This window comes from Lactuca sativa, chromosome 1 (assembly GCF_002870075.4).
Source record: "Lactuca sativa cultivar Salinas chromosome 1, Lsat_Salinas_v11, whole genome shotgun sequence".
In the NCBI taxonomy this organism is placed as follows: domain Eukaryota; kingdom Viridiplantae; phylum Streptophyta; class Magnoliopsida; order Asterales; family Asteraceae; genus Lactuca; species Lactuca sativa.
This window is the reverse complement of record NC_056623.2, coordinates 229,465,557-229,479,444: the sequence shown is the minus strand read 5'-3', so window position 1 is coordinate 229,479,444 and position 13,888 is coordinate 229,465,557. Positions and strand designations below refer to the sequence as shown.

Sequence of the window (13,888 nt, the reverse complement as noted above, 5' to 3'; positions counted from 1 at the left end):
TATCTAAACTCATGATTAAACACATATGAACATAAATAGATGTTTTACTAGAAAATATTTTCATAGCATACCATCAAAACCAAACAAATCTATCCTAATCAATTAATTGTTCCATAGATTCACCCAATATTGAAAATAAAAACTAATTAGACATGATAATGATGACAATAAAAAGGATAGAAATTATACCAATACCGATTACGAAACGAAGATGACAGCTTCTTGAAATCGTCACTTTTTATTGCTCCAAAAACTTCATCCATAATCAAAGTATTAACATGAAAAATAACCTAATCTAAACAAAAGAAAATAACTAATTACAACGCAATAAAATCATGATATATATCAATGAAAATATTGTTTGATTTCCAAAAATAAGAAAGAAAAAGAAAGGAGGAGACACCAAAGGTGTCGTCACTCCCTCTAATCCTACTGCTGGCCAAAATGAAATGAGATGCCCTATTGCATCTTTTGATGTTTGCGTTCAATTCCTAACACAAGTTCAAAGTGGGTTCAATTAAATTGAAACATGGGCTGCTTGCCAAATAAGTATAATGGGATGCCATATAAATTAGATGGACTGCCAAATGGGTTGCTGCACAACATTCTGTGTTGTTCGTCAAATCCAAAAACCTGACCAAAACATGTCCGAATCAGCTCAGTTTTTGTGAGATCGAATATCAACAAGTTGGGAAGATGCTCCTAAAATTTCAGCTCAATCGGATTGGACAACGTTTTCCCCATCGTCTGATCGCTTGAAGAAAGCTGTACAAAGCTGTCAAAATCCGAAAAATTAACTTATATCACTTTGTTTTTCTTTTTGCTCCCAGATTTTGCTACAAGACTTCAATCGTGGTTGCAAGGAATTCGATGTGGCTTTAACGATACTCCAAAATACCATCTTGCTCGAACAAATCTATACAAATTAGCTTAAACAAGTAAAAATATTCAATAAATCTAACGATTTAATACAAAAAGAATATTAAAAATGCTAAAACTAAAATAAAACGAATGATAAAATATATACAAAAAATCAAGCTATCATTAGTCAAATACTCAATTCTACCCAAATTTAACCAGAAGTGAAACTTATCCAAAAAATCAACAGGTTAAAAAGTCAAAAGTCAAAGCATGTCAACACAGACTGAGTACGCCCAACATACTCAATCTCTCTGCTCAACGTAGTATATCCCTTCCTAATTAGGGTTCCAGCCTAGTACGCTCATTGTACTACTAGGTACGCCCAACGTACTAGACCAATTCCATTTTCCTTCATTAACAATAACAATAACAATAACAATAACAATAACAATCACAATCACAATCACAATCACAATCACAATCACAATAACAATAACAATAACAATAACAATAACAATAACAATAACAATAACAAGAACAAGAACAATAACAATAACAATAACAATAACAATAACAAGAACAAGAACAAGAACAAGAACAAGAACAAGAACAAGAACAAGAACAAGAACAAGAACAAGAACAAGAACAAGAACACGAACAAGAACAAGAACAATGTCCTCCTCTATGTTATTTTTTAGACTTGCCTTTAAGATTGCTGCAACCAGCTCAAGTCCCTAATAATTAAAGAAAATATGGATTTGTAAGTTGATCATCTTTTATATCTGTGAGATATTAATTACTTTTGTTTTTTTCTCTCAAGTTAATAATAATTCATGTTTTTAAATTGGCTTTAGCTATATTGATCAAGTTTCAACTGCTCATGCTAACATACTGGAGATTCGCAGACAATTGAATGGTTCAGATAATGAAGTAGTAACAAAAGAAAAGCTGGCTCAAGATCTTCATGAACAAGATAAAAGGGTAACAGTTTGTTTATTTGGGTTTTGTTCCTAAAGGAACAAATGAGGTAAATGAAAGTCGAAAACCGGAAGAGGGCTATTGAGGAAATTACTAATAAGATCGAGTGACGCCGAACCTAAAACGATCGTATCGTTACGGGTTGATCAGAGCCTAGTTGGGCGATCGTGCTATCAAATTCGGCACTGTAAATAAGTTAGGAAAGTTGGGGATATGGAACACCGATCAATTTGAGGGAACACAATACAATTTAAGAGATACCGTGGCTCGTAGTATTGTTAAAGTGTACCATAGGTCCCGTACGACGATCTATTTGGAGATGTGGCACTCGAGGGAAAACACAGAGAGAGCAGCGAAGGGGCCTTTCCTTACTTCTTTTTTTTTTTTTTTTTTTTTTTTTTTTTTTTTTTTTTTATAGATCAGTTCAGTCACGATCGGAGAATTGGGCGAGACAGTGTTTGGGGGAATAACTTTACGTGAGGGTGTACTCACCGACGCATTGATGGAGGGATGAATTGAAAGAAGCCCAATATCTATTTAAAAAGAAGTTAGGGAATAAACACGCACATAAGCTCAAACCATAGGCACCATTAGTGTAAATTCCTCTAATCAATAGCTAACAAAAGAAAAGATAAAAGAAATTTAAAAGGGTATGATAGTCTTTTTAATATAAGACTGTGCGACCAAACACGATCAAACTTGAAGCTACAGGGACCATCCGTGATAATAAATTTATTTAGGGAAAATTGATATTTTAAAAAATCACTACAAGAAATATACCCTTTAGCGGCGACACTATTAGCGATGACAAGGGGCTTTACCGGCGACTCTAGCTTGAGTCGCCGGTAAAGCCCCTTGTCGCCGCTAATAGTGTCGCCGCTAAAGGGTTGTCACCCGAATCCGCACTTTCCCCCTCTATTGCATCTCAAGCGTTCGATGAGATATCCAATCCAACGGGTGGGGTGCCTTATCCGGTCTAACCTAATACCGACGACACAGATGTCGCCGCTAAAACTCCAAAAAAGTCGCCGCTAATAGTCTGCTAAAAATGACGCGGTACCCTTCCCTCCAGTTTGTCGCCGCTATTACTATTGTCGCCGGTATTGCCCCTAGCGTCGCCGCTAAAGGTGTCGCCGCTATTGGTCATCACAGATAAAAAAAAAACGCACGCAGATAACCTCCCTTCTTCATATTCCTTTCTGTTTGCTTCCAATTTCCTTCACCATATCGCCGATTTCTTCTTCAATCTGCTTCTTTCAAGCAAATTTCTCCCCTCATTGTTCCAAGCAAGTGTCTCTAGGTGTGGTTAAAGCTTTGGGATCAATTTCTACCTCCATTTCTTGAAGAAAGGTAAGTTTTATTTTGATGATTTCATTTTTATGTTGTATGAATTTCGATTAGTAGCTTTATGTAGTGATTGAATGATAATAAATTGCTCATATTCTTTATTTTTGGTGGTGTTGTTTTGGATTAGAAGCATTGTTCCAAGCAAGTGGTTAAAGCTTTGGGATCAATTTCTAGGTACCTCCATTTCTTGAAGAAAGGTAAGTTTTTTTTTGATAATTTCATTTTTATTTTGTATGAATTTCGATTTGTAGCTTTATGTAGTGATTGAATGATAATAAATTGTTCATATTCTTGTTTTTGGTGGTATTGTTTTGGATTAGAAGCAAGTTATTCAATTTTTTGTTTGTGGTTATTTAATTGCAATTAGTTGTATAGCTTCAAGTTGTATTTATATGTGAAATTATGAGATAATTGTCATATGTGAAAATTGGATTGTATATTTTGTATTTGTTTGAATATATCTGAATTTGGTATATATATTCCAATGTATGTGTGTTTGATGTATATGTGGTATATTAGTAAAAATTATATGTATTTGTTATAAGTAGAATGTTATTGTGTGTATGTGAATGTATGTATGTTTGTTGTAAATGTGATATATGATTGTGAAACTTTTGTATTTGGTAGGATGTTATTTTGTGTGTATTTGGTTTAAATAGGATGTTATTTTGTGTGTATTTGTATTTGGTGTATATGTGGTATATGTATGTAAAAGTATGTGAATTTCACCTTCTTATGTATTATGTAAAACTATGTGGTTTTGGTATAAGTAGGATGCTATAATTGAAATAAAAAAAATACATTATTTTTATAATTTGAAAATAGAACACAAAAAAAACTATAAAATTGTTTAAAAACTTATATACAAAAACTAGAAAGCTTCTAGTTTTTACCCAAGCTAACTCCAAATTAATTAACCAATAAGTTATATAGTTAACTTATAATTGGAAAAAAAACACAAAAAAAATTATAAAATCCTTTAAAAACTTATATACATTTTAATCTCGACGGTAAAAAAAAAACAACACAGCAACATAATACGTATGTAAAAGTATGTGGTTTTCTTATAAGTAGGATGCTATAATTGAAAAAAAAATAAAAATACATTATTTTTATAAATTGAAAAAAAAACACAAAAAAACTATAAAATTGTTTAAAAACTTATATACAAAAACTAGAAAGCTTCTAGTTTTTACCCAAGCTAACTCCAAATTAATTAACCAATAAGTTATATAGTTAACTTATAATTGGAAAAAAAACACAAAAAAAATTATAAAATTCTTTAAAAACTTATATACATTTTAATCTCGACGGTAAAAAAAACAACACAACAACATAATACGTATGTAAAAGTATGTGGTTTTCTTATAAGTAGGATGCTATAATTGAAAAAAAAAATAAAAATACATTATTTTTATAAATTGAAAAAAAAACACAAAAAGAAAAACTATAAAATTGTTTAAAAACTTATATACAAAAACTAGAAAGCTTCTAGTTTTTACCCAAGCTAACTCCAAATTAATTAACCAATAAGTTATATAGTTAACTTATAATTGGAAAAAAAACACAAAAAAAATTATAAAATCCTTTAAAAACTTATATACATTTTAATCTCGACGGTAAAAAAAAACAACACAGCAACATAATACGTATGTAAAAGTATGTGGTTTTCTTATAAGTAGGATGCTATAATTGAAAAAAAAAATAAAAATACATTATTTTTATAAATTGAAAAAAAAACACAAAAAAACTATAAAATTGTTTAAAAACTTATATACAAAAACTAGAAAGCTTCTAGTTTTTACCCAAGCTAACTCCAAATTAATTAACCAATAAGTTATATAGTTAACTTATAATTGGAAAAAAAACACAAAAAAAATTATAAAATTCTTTAAAAACTTATACACATTTTAATCTCGACGGTAAAAAAAAAACAACACAACAACATAATACGTATGTAAAAGTATGTGGTTTTCTTATAAGTAGGATGCTATAATTGAAAAAAAAAATAAAAATACATTATTTTTATAAATTGAAAAAAAAAACACAAAAAAAAAACTATAAAATTGTTTAAAAACTTATATACAAAAACTAGAAAGCTTCTAGTTTTTACCCAAGCTAACTTACAAGTAATTTTAATTAAAATTAATTAAAAAAATGCATAAATAAAAAATTTTAATTTATTTTTTTCATTTCTTTATTACTTAATTTTTGTATTATTTTAGATGTAAAAAAAATGTGGATTGAAAAAAAACAATGCTAATTCTATATACTAAACTCTAAACCCAAAATTATGTTTCAGAAACATCATGTCTATTGATAAAAGCTGGACTACTAATCCATATCGAAACCATCCCGAGTTCCAGGCAGGACTCAAAGCTTTTATTGAGAAGTCGAAGTTGCACCTTGATAGTAATGGTAAAATCAGATGTGCATGTGAAAAATGTGATAACCGTTACTTCAAGTACCCGACTGTAGTTGAACGCCATATATTTATAAATGGTTTCAGTAAGGCGTACAAAATTTGGATCTATCATGGTGAATCTTTTATTCCTCCCGTCGTCTTGCCAAGTAACGAAATGGCCGATTTAATCGACGATGTGATGTGGGAGTCGAGAGAAAATGATACCAACCTCGATGAAGGAACCTCGAATACAAGGGGTAGCGGTGTGGATGATGATTTTGCACAGTTGTTGGAAGAAATGGAAACTCAATTGTATACTGGTTGCATCTTTTCTTCCCTTGAGTTTCTTGCAAAGTTAATGCATATCAAGGTGAACAACAAATGGACTGATAGTTCATTTGATCAACTCCTTGAGCTCTTGCAATTAGCATTTCCCAAAGGCAACAAGGTTCCCCTTTCACATTATCTAGCCAAAAAGAAACTAAAGTCTATTGGCCTGGGGTATGAGTCGATACATGTGTGTAAAAATGATTGTTGTCTCTTTTGGAAAGAACATGATTCATTGCAAGTTTGTCTCGTTTGTAAAGAGAGCCGATGGATCGATAAAAACACCAAGGGTAAGAAAGTACCTCATAAGGTGTTACGGTACTTTCCTGTGACCCCTAGACTACGACGTTTATATTGTTCGAGGCACACTGCCAAAAATATGATTTGGCATAGTACCAGACGTTCAGAAGATGGTGTGATGATTCATCCTGTTGATGGGGAACATTGGCAAGATTTTGATAAAAAATACCCCGACTTCTCGAGTGAACCCCATAACGTACGCCTAGGTCTTTCAGCTGACGGTTTCAATCCATTTGGAAACATGTGTAATCCACATAGCACATGGCCGGTCATACTCACCACATACAATCTGCCACCCTAGCTTTGTATGAAAGAGTCATCATTCATGTTGACTTTGTTGATTCCAGGACCGAAAGCTCCAGGTAAGGATATGGATGTTTTCCTTAGACCGTTGGTGGAAGAGCTTAAACATTTGTGGAACTCAGGCGTACGTATTAAAGATGCGGCGACAAACACATTCTTCACGATGAGAGCTATGTTGTTGTGGACAATAAACGATTGGCCAGCTCGTAGTAGTTTATCGGGTTGGAGTGGGCAAGGGTAGGTTTATAATTGTTAGGTTCATCAAATGAAAATAGAAAAATCTCCAGAATTCCACAAAGAGTTGTCGGTTCTTGCAATGGGCCCGCAAATGAATGCCTATTCTTACACCGCATGCATAGTCAATGGTGTTAGGTTTATGGTACTTAGTCGTGACACACAACGTACAACACAAAACTCTGGGGTTTTAGCGATGGGTGAGAAAGGCGAGAAGTATTATGGCCAGTTAGAAGAGATTATAGAGTTGAGGTATACACATGATTATTCAACTGTACTATTTCGTTGCAAGTGGTTTGATACTCGAACAGGAGTTATTTCTAGTGATAGTTTCACAAGTATCGACACACGACACGAAGCATACAAAGATGATCAACTCATATATGCGTCACAAGCCAAACAAGTGTTCTACATCAGAGAGCCAAACAATAACCATCGGTGTGTTGTCGAGCATGTTAATCATCGAAGTATTTGGGATCTACCATCGAACGATGACCTTGTTCAAAATGCTGACAATGTCTCACACGAAAATGTAGACGATGTCGATGTACTTCAAAATATCTCTTCATCCGATGCTCCGCTTTTTATCGATTTCAGCATGTACTTTCAAAACATTCCTAGAGTCATTGTTGATGTAGAAAGTGCATCTGAAGTTCCTCCGCCAACTGGTAGAGTCAATGATGTTTCTGATTGCGATACTGATTACGATGACACCGATTCTGACTATGATACCGAAGAAGACACTGAAGGATATGAGGAAGATTCTGATTAGAATAGTTCTTATGTAATATGTATTTGTAATATGTGTTTGTAATATGAACTGTATTTGGATTTCTAGTTTAAATGGAAATGTTTATTCCTATCTAAATGTTTATTCCTATCTAAATGTTTATTTCTATGTAATGTGTATCTATAATAAAAATTGTATTTGTATATCTTATAATTTTTCAGGAAATGATGAGAGTGTGGCTGTTGTTTATGTTTACCATGGCTGCTGTCATGGGTCGTGGACATGGGGGAGACGGAGCTGAGGACCCACCTTTCCCAGGTGGTAGAGGTACTGGCCAGCACGAGCAGGACGGTAAGTCTTATCATGAATTTTTATTTACTATTTTTGTTCAATTATCATAAATTAAATGTCGTTTCTAATAATTTTTAATTACATTTGTAGTTGAGGGACGTGCCCGAAGGAAAGCTCGAGGAAAAGCAAAAAATATAAAGCTTGAAAAAGCAATCTTGCAGAACCAGGGGAAACCAATAGCCATGCAATTTGATAGGGATATCACATTTAATCCCGTAGGAGAGGCGGGAGACATGTTTTCCCGAGAAGTTGGGAAAACAATGTGGCAGATGGTCCCTTTCGACAAATGGAGTTGGAAAAGAGTTTCCCCTGATATAAAGGACACTGTATTACAACATTTAGCGGTAATTATTTATTTAAATATATTTTATAAGTTTAACTATAATTGTTTCTTACTTGGTTAACTTTTTTTTTATTGTAGACAAAGTTTGATCTCAATCAAATGTACCAGGATGCACAAGCTACTTTATTGACAGAGAGTTTTCAAGCAGCCTTGTTAAGAGGTTTTCGAGAGCGTAAAGCCGGCGCAAAAGAATATTTCAAGATGGTCGGAGGGTATGAAGATATCCCGAGAGCATTGGCAAATCCTCCGGATGGTATGCTTGTTGATAACTGGGAGAAGACAGTTGAGTATTTTCAAACTGACGAACACAAAATTGCTTCAGAAAGGAACAAAAAAATCCGTGAAAAGCAAACAATTGTGAATCGTGGGGGTTCGAGCTCGTATAGCAGTACTTGCTATAAAAAGGTACCGTACGATACATGTAATTATTTATTTAAAATATAATCTAATTTTTAAACTTAAACAGAACCTTAAGAGAGTGGAAACATTTCGCAAAGCTCATACCGATAAGAATGGTGTATTTGTTACTGCTGAATCGGAACAACAATATGTAAGTATTTAATTATAATTTTATCATATATTTAAATGTTTATTTATAATTAATTGTTACTCACTTTTGGGAGTTACAGAATCGGTTAGTTGAAGAGCTGCTAGAACAAACTCAAGGTGAAAGTGAGTTTACGCCAACTCAAGAAAGAGCTACGTTCGAGAAAGTATTAGGAGAGCGACGTGGCCACATTAGAGACATTGGCCGCAAACCTTCTGGTCTCCCGACGATTCCACAGCCTTCGCAACCATCACAACCATCACAGGTAAAATAGCAATCTACTTTAGCATCGTAAAATGCATGTTGATTTGGTAGTTTTGGTTTTGTGGTGGTTATTTGCTAAAAAGTTTGGTAATTTGGTTTTTGTCCCAAGTGCAAAATATAGCAATGTACTTTGGTTTTCTATCTTACTTTAAAAATAACAATGCATTTTGATAGTTTTTGTTTATGTTTGACGATCTAACTTATAAGTTTATATATATTGTTATTAATTATGTAGTTGGAAAATCTTCGTGCAATGCTCGCCGACCCGGCATGTAGGGATGAGCTTTATTCGTTTTTTCAATCCCAAAATAATCAAGGAAACGATGGGAACGGCGAAGAGAGTACGTAAGAATGGGTTTTATTTGCATATGTTGTCTCGTTTTGCTACTTAGTAGATTGTAAAAAGTTTGTTGTTTTGCTACTCGGATAGTATGACTTTTGATATTTAATTGTATTTTGGATGTTTGTTTGTAATAGGATGTTTGTTTGACACTATTATGTTTGATATTTAATAGGATGTTTGTTTTGTAATTAGCGTCGACACTATTGGTTTTGATATTTAATCGAATATTGTTATTACCGGCGACACTTTTACCTGCGATATTATCGCCGGCAACACTTTTACTTGCGATATTATCACCGGCAACGAAAATCATTATTTAAAAAAAAATTGAAAACAAATTACCGGCGACACTTTTACCGGCGACACTTTTGCCGGCGACACTTTTACCGGCGACAAATGTCATTCCCGGCGACAACATTATTAGCAGCGACACTACTCATTAGCGGCGACATACTAATAGCGGCGACTATTATCATTAGCGGCGACAAACTGATCAATAGCGACGAGGCAGTAGCGGCGACTCATTACCGGCGACGCGTCGCCGCTATTATCAGTACCGGCGACTTTTGGGACTTTTAACGGCGACTTTTGTCGCCGGTAATGGCCTTTTTCCTTGTGGTGAATCACAACCGAAGTTTTTTCTTTTTACTTTAATTATTAAAAAAAAAAAAAAACCTCTTGGAACATTCTCTTTTACATCTGGTACAAAAACTGTCGTTTATTCGCTCTCCAGCGAGACGAAAACAGCGCCCTCTTTGAAAACCCTAATTTTGATTGATCAGAAGAATTCTCCGATGGAGTCCAGAGGGAGTGAAACAAGTCGGAAACGTAAAGCTAATGATCTTAATCAGAGTTAGTATCTCTCTTGTTCAACCTCGATACCAGGAGATGGGAGATGGTATTGTATTGATTGTAGTTTAATTTCAACTTTTGGTTGTTTCAGAGTCTCCTTTGGTTCTTTCAGAGTGTCCTTTGGTTGTTTCGGAGACTCTTGCTGAGTTCTTTGCGGAGAATAAGAACATTGCTGGGTTTGACAACGTATTGCGTAATCTCGTATATGTTTTGTTATGAATGATTGAGTATAACTTGACTTGATGTGATCTATTACGAGATACTATAAAACATCAAAGGCAATTAGTTGTTGTTATGTATTTAACGTTTTATATGTTGTATTTGAGTTTCAGCCTGGAAAATCGCTTCTGAGTACGGTGCGAGAACTTGTTGAAAATGCACTTGATTCTGCAGAGTCCATTGGGGAGCTTCCAAGGGTCGAAGTAACAATGTAAGTGTTAATAATAGTATATGTTATAGTTGTATTTTTATCATATTGTTTTTTGTATGTATCACAGTGAGGAGATTAATAGAAGCATGATTGATGACGATGTTGAGACAGTAAAGGATAGTGAGGTTTGTGAATAGATTTGAAACACTAAATTCTATTTAAACTTTCACATAAGTCATTTTTCTTGTTATTATCTTATCAGAAACGGCTTGGCAAAAATTCAGCACTTGGGAAGAAAACTGCTGCAAAACCCATGAAGGGCCCCTCAGGTTATTACAGGGTGACTTGTATGGTGTGAAGATAACATAATATTTTCCATTTCAAACCTTGTGTTGCTGTATTAGTTAGTTTCATCTTTAATTTACTCCCATAAATTATCATACATTTTGAAATTTGTATGTAGGATAATGGAAAAGGAATGCCCCATGATGCTATCCCGAATATGTTTGGACGAGGTTTAGTTATCCAATAAGTTGTAGTTTAAGTTTCTTTCTATAGCATTGTCATGTTACTCTTTCTAGCTAACATATAAAGATGATGCAGTTTTATTGAGGAAAAAGTATGGGGTGAACCTATTGAGATATGCTCATCGATGAAGAATGAAAATTACGCTACGCGCTGCATTCTGGATGTAGACATTTATAGGTATTGTTCTTAAATGTTATTTTTTTGAATTAAATATTATAATCTTTTGATTGAAAATTTTCCATGATCAGAAACACTCCCCATATCCATTTACATGAAAAGATAGGTGGCATGGAGAATTGGCATGGAGCTGAGATCAAAGTTGTAATTGAGGGAAACTGGACAGCATATGGTGTATGTAAATCATGTATCATTTTTGTTCAATGTAATTATCTCTTAAATTAACATTAACATATATGTATATATGATTTATGTATGCAGTCGAAGATATTGGAGTATATGCGCCAAATGGCAGTTATTACTCCTTATGCAGAATTCAAGTTTCGATTTGTTGCAGTTACACCAGAGTGAGTAGAGTCTTTTTGTATAAAAGCATAATTTCACATCTTGTTTGTTGATTAAAGTTTGTTTTCCTGTAGTGAAAATGGTAATGGTGTGGTGGAGAAAAGTTATCCAAGATTGACGGAGGAAATGCCTCCAGTTCCTGTAGAAACAAAGTACCATCCATTAGCCGTTGATTCACTGCATATCATCCAACGCCTGATTGGTCAAACTAAAAATCAGAATCTTCTGGAGTTTCTTCAGCATGAATTTGTTAACATTCCCAAGGCACAAGCTAAAAGATTAATCGGTATATTTAAAACAATTTTAGTACACACTCACTTGTTTTTTAAAAGTTAATCTTTATCATGATGATGTTTTATTTATATAGCAAAAATGGGTCCGGATGTCACCTCCGAAACACAAGTCAACTCTTTGACTCTCCAACAAATTGCTTGCATGCATCAGTTGTTTCAACATACCAAATTTGATGATCCTAGTAGCAATGTATGATACTGTTTCCTCCTCTAAACATATATCTATCTAAGAGCTTCACCCATTAAGCTCATAAAAACAACTTAATGTTGCTTCTTTCTAGTGTCTTGCACCTTTAGGAGAGAACTACTTTGGCGAGAGTATATATAAGGTGCTGCAGCCGAACGTGGTTGCAACATATATGGCAAAAAGGTAAAAATCCATCCATATCTAAAATAAACTCATAATCAACCATGTTTAAAAAATGGCTACATTTCAGAGCTCAAGTATATCAAGGACACCCGTTCATTATAGAAGCTGGAGTTAGTCTGGGAGGAGAATACTTCAAGCAGGTGAGTTATTATATAAATTTTGTGTAAAATCACACTAATTAATGATAAGTAAAAAGATTTTCACGTTTGAAAATTGTAGGGTATAAATATCTTCCGGTTTGCAAACCGTGTGCCACTGCTGTTTGAGCAAGATGCTGATGTTGTCACCACAACTGCCATGAAGAGAATCAAGTAAGAGTTGTTGTTTTATGTTTTTCAATCTTCACTTTTACTAGCAATTTTTTTAATTTGTTGCTATGGAATTTTAAGGTGGAAAAGATACAAAATTAATAAGATGCAGGAAAAAATTGGCGTTTTTGTTAACAATATTTTGCTTCCTTATTAGGCTAATAATAATAATAATAATAATAATAATAATAATAATAATAATAATAATAATAATAATAATAATGTCCTCCTCTATGTTATTTTTTAGACTTGCCTTGAAGATTGCTGCAACCAGCTCAAGTCCCTAATAATTAAACAAAATATGGATTTGTAAGTTGATCATCTTTTATATCTGTGAGATATTAATTACTTTTGTTATTCTCTCAAGTTAATAATAATTTATGTTTTTAAATTGGCTGTAGCTATATTGACCAAGTTTCAACTGCTCATGCTAACATACTGGAGATTCGCCGACAATTGAATGGTTCAAATACTGAAGTAGTGACAAAAGAAAAGCTGGCTCAAGATCTTCATGAACAAGCTAAAAGGGTATCTAAATATTTTTAAAGTTTTGCTTTGCTTTAATAATTATTTGTAAATTTGATTTTTGTTTCTTTGTGTTAGGCGGGATTAATATAAGATTAGATGGCAATGGAATAGGCTGCAGGTCTCCAATTATTGGAGCTTTTGTTCATAAGGGTAACAGTTTGTTTATTTGGGTTTTCTTCATAAAGGAACAAAGATTATGGGACATTCTGTTTATCTGGGTTTTTTTTGTTCATCTGAGTTTTTTGGTATGTTGAAATTGATGTTTGGACTAGGGTTTGTTTATGTGTGGAAATTGAATATAGCGATTTGGAAAACAATTACTGGTTTTCAGGTGGATGCATATGATGATCGGTTCAGTTTTGGTACCAACTACCAATTTACCCTCTATTTCAACTTACTCAAAGCTGTAGCTTCATTCTAGACTAGTATTATATCCGTCCGGTGGCCGGTTGACCGATGTAAAAACATGTATTTATCTTCTTTTCTTTTATATCATCCAACTTTCATTTGTTCCCATTATAGTATTGTAGTATAACAAATCTACCGAATTATAGTCATATCATTCATGTAAAGTTGCTTATTTTTTTTTTATAGACAATGCATTGGGAGCAAGTATCTTTGGTGATGTGTGATATCTTGTGTACATCTGTGTCACGGGGCCTTGCAAGTTTAACAAAGCTTCAAACTCAAATTTTTCGTTCACATTTAGACCATTTGTTGGATACAAACCAGAAAAACAATAACAAAATGCTTCTGTACACACATAAAGAATGAGAAGAGAAGAT

At 33.5% G+C, this 13,888-nt stretch overlaps 1 pseudogene; it reads left to right on the top strand.

The window, feature by feature from the left end:
- Positions 1-10,023: 10,023 nt before the first annotated feature.
- On the top strand, positions 10,024-12,732 carry LOC111879458 (DNA topoisomerase 6 subunit B-like; annotated as a pseudogene).
- Positions 12,733-13,888: the final 1,156 nt, after the last annotated feature.